At 50.2% G+C, this 3,820-nt stretch overlaps 1 pseudogene; it reads left to right on the top strand.

The window, feature by feature from the left end:
* Positions 1–2,939: 2,939 nt before the first annotated feature.
* Positions 2,940–3,044, top strand: LOC129716133 (U2 spliceosomal RNA; annotated as a pseudogene).
* The last annotated feature ends 776 nt before the right edge of the window (positions 3,045–3,820 follow it).

Here is a 3,820-nt window from a genome sequence, read left to right as displayed (position 1 = left end):
ATTCAGATAATAGTCTACTTTCCTGTTTTTGCCACCATAGTGAATAACCGCACATTTATCCACATTATACTGCATCTGCCATGCCTTTACCCACTCACCCAACCTATCCAAGTCACCATGCAGCCTCCTAGCATCCTCCTCACAGCTAACACTGCCCCAGCTTCGCGTCATCCGCATACTTGGAGATGTTGCATTCAATTCCCTCATCCAGATCATTAATATTTATTGTAAATAGCTGGGGTCCCAGCACTGAGCCTTGCGGTACGCCACTAGTCACTGCCTGCCATTGTGAAAATGACCCGTTTACTCCTACTCTTTGCTTCCTGTCTACCAGCCAGTTCTCTATCCACATCAATACTGAACCCCCAATACCGAGTGCTTTAAGTTTTCTTATTTTGGTTTACAATTTTACTGCTCCCTGACCGTTGTGTTCGGATGCATGTTTAGGAAGAACTGCTGGATCATGATGGAACATTCTCAGAAATCCCCAGGTCACAGGTTGTATTCCTGATACCAGATCTACAGGACGCAAACTGATCAGAGATCAGTGCCCCCATTGCACTACTCAGTGCGAGGTGAGCGGACTGTGTCAGTTTGTTTCTTCAACAGCAGATAGCAACAAAACTGTTAAAGGTAAACCATAGCAATCTTTAATTGAATCATTAGACGGGAGTGAAAAGATCTACACAGAGCACAGTCGTTTCTCAGTGCTTCTCGGGCTCCACTCACAGAACAAAGGAAAGTTAGCACAATTATACATTGTTCCTATCAGTAAATCACTCCTACCAAGTCTGAATATGGCATGACTGAAAGATTCTGTAGACATGGGGAAAGCAGGGTCCAAATCAAGCTCATCCAATAACAAGTTATTACTTATCTATGGAGCGTCAGCTATTTTTTCAATCTTGGCTTCTTTATGGCCTTGAAAGAAGCAGATGTTATTACTGCAGGATCCCATCTTAATTATTTTATTGAAAATACAACCTGTCCTCCATATTGTGTTCCATATAATTTACAAAGTCATTCAGACTTGGTACCGAGCCATTCTTTTGTTCTACTAGACCATGCTTTTGTAGATGATTGACACCGTTTTCGATTTGACTATTAGCTCTTCCCCCAATGCAGTCAGTTCTGTGACAGGAAACATAAGTCACCATGTTCCTTCCACTTACCCCATGTTCTTGTTCACTGAAATATCCCTGCAATCTCATCTTGAAGCCGAGAATTTCAACCCTTTCTTCAATCGCCTGTTTCAGTCTCTCCCGATAGAATTTTGTCAGCTGGAACAATTGGTACTCGCTCCACTGTGTCAGGAGCTCAGAGAATGTAGGTGTTAGATCTGTGTGTACAAAGAGAGAAACTAAACACCATCTGAATCAGTCCCCTTGGCTCCAGCTACAACAGCAACCCTCATCCTCACTGTTCCTGCCCCCTAATTAGAATGATCAAAACAGAATATGGGAATAAGACAATGTGCTGTGGGAACTCAGTGGGTCAACCACCATCTCTGGAGAATATGGATAGGTGACGTTTCAAGTCTGGACCTTTCTTCAGGCTGATTGTGGTGGCGGTGAGTGGGGAGACGTGTGGACAAGAGGAGGGACAGGTCAAAGACTGGTAAGTAAGGTGGATACAGGTGAGGGGAGTTTTTGATAGACTGATAATTGGAGAAAGACCAGAGATGAAAATCTGCTCGAGGAGTAAAAATGGTTAGAAACCGGAAAAAGCGTAAGTGTTCGACAAAACAGGAACAGCACCTCAAATTCCGCTTAGCTTGCCTACAATCCAATGGTATGAACAGTGAATTCTCCAATTTTACTTCGGAGTCACGTGAGTGACTACGTGAAGAACCCGCTTCCAACGCATGCGTGTCATATCGCTACACGCATTGCAACGAGTCACACAGGGGGAACGACGTTCCCCAAGCGGGAGAATTTGAAAGTCGGGAACAGCAGGTAAGAGACTCTGCGTTCCTTTCTACTTACCTTTTAGGTGGAGACATGGACCTGATCCATGAAGGCTGCGGAAGGCTGGCGAGGGAGAACCGCGGAGTGCGGGCAGCCGGCAACAGCAACAACGGCATACCAATTTACTGGAGGAAAAACCTGTGCCCCACTTCGCTCCCGCACCGGCAAAATTCACTTCTCGGCCGGGCGGGAAGCAAAGCAGAGACGTCCCGTATGCCAGTCTCAAGCGAGACTGGCTTGGAGCAGTCGCTAGTGGCCAGCGCCGAGGCTGGAGGACATAGAGCAGGGACCAGTGCTGTAAGTACAGGGGGTACACAGAGAAGCTCAGCGGGTGCAGCGGCACCAATGGAGCAAAGGAAGTGGGGACGTTCGGGCCGAAACCCTCCTTCAAACGGTAAGCACCGGGGTTGGTCCAAGGGGTCCCTACGAGCAGCCGGGAGCCGCCAGGGCTGAGGGAACAGCCGGGGTTTACCGACTGCGGAACTGCCGCGAGGGATCAGTCCCGTGAACACCGGGGTTGGTCCGAGCGGCTCGAAACGGACACGCAGGGAACGACGTTCACCAGCGGGAGAATTGAAAGTCGGGAACAGCAGGTAAGAGACTCTGCGTTCCTTCCACTTACCTTTTAGGTGGTGACATGGACCGGGTCCATGTAGGCTGCAGAAAGCTGGCGGGGGAGAACCGGAGTGCGGAGTGCAGGGCAGCCGGGCAGGAGCATCAACGGCACATCGATTCCGGAGAGGGAAAACACCTGTGCCCGACTTCGCTCCCGCACCAGGGGAAAACATTCATTCTCGGTCAGTATGCCAGTCTCCGCTTTGGAAGCGGTCTGGCTTGAAGCAGCGCTAACCGGCTAGCGCCCGAGGCTCACAAACTGAGGACATTGGAGTGGGTTGACCGGCTGCAATCGACCGCGAGGGACCAGTACCGTGAGTACCCGGGGTCGGTCCCAGCGGGTTTTTAGTTACAGAGATCGCTTCTTGGCCTTTCGGCTAAGATCAAGTATAGTATCTGTTTATTATCAGTTTTAATATCTGATACGTCCCTTATCTAGGGACCATATAAGCAGGAGTGCCCAGAACTGAGGGCATTGGAGTGGAGTTGACCGGCTGCAACGACCGCTAGGGACCAGTACCGTGATTACCGTGGGTCGGTCCCAGCGGTCCTGAGATAAACAAGCAGCCAGCCAGCGCTGAGAGCGTTTGGAGCCGGTTTTGACCGGCTACACAGCAACATCCCGACGAATCGGTAAAACCCCACGGACCCCATTTGAATTGATTGGCGGTGCAGGCTCGAGGGGCCTGAATGGCCTGCTCCTGCCACCTAATTTCTATGTTTTTTTCATAAAAATCTGTTTATTAAATCCTTTGGTTAAAGTATTAGATGGGTCCAGGCGCCGGAAGTACTGAGACGGCGTGGACCCGCTAGCACCACTCTGGAGGATGCCGTACGAGTGCTGCATCATGACAGCAGCCAGCACAGGTGCCTGTGAGTACCGGGACCCGTGTGGAGAGGTGGAACCTACATACAAGACCGGTGCGGTCAGCGGTAGGGTGAGGGAAACCCGCAAAAACAGCTGCCCGTGTGTACAGGGTACGGAAAACCGCGGGGGTGGAAAGAAGCTCCTTCACAGTAGCATTCACATGGATGTGGAGACTAGCCACAGTTGGGCAGGAGGTAAGCCCCACATGGGTACCCCGTACGGGACCCCATAGATACTCTAACTCTATAAAAAAGAATAGGATGACCCTGATGGGCCAGAGCCCTGGTTATACAGCGTCCCATGATCTAAAACACAGCAGGGACCTCTGCTGGACATGGTGGCTGAATTACTTTAAACCAGTCCAACGGGG

Source organism: Leucoraja erinacea, unplaced genomic scaffold (genome assembly GCF_028641065.1).
Source record: "Leucoraja erinacea ecotype New England unplaced genomic scaffold, Leri_hhj_1 Leri_1721S, whole genome shotgun sequence".
In the NCBI taxonomy this organism is placed as follows: Eukaryota; Metazoa; Chordata; class Chondrichthyes; order Rajiformes; family Rajidae; genus Leucoraja; species Leucoraja erinaceus.
This window is presented reverse-complemented; position numbering and strand designations above follow the sequence as displayed.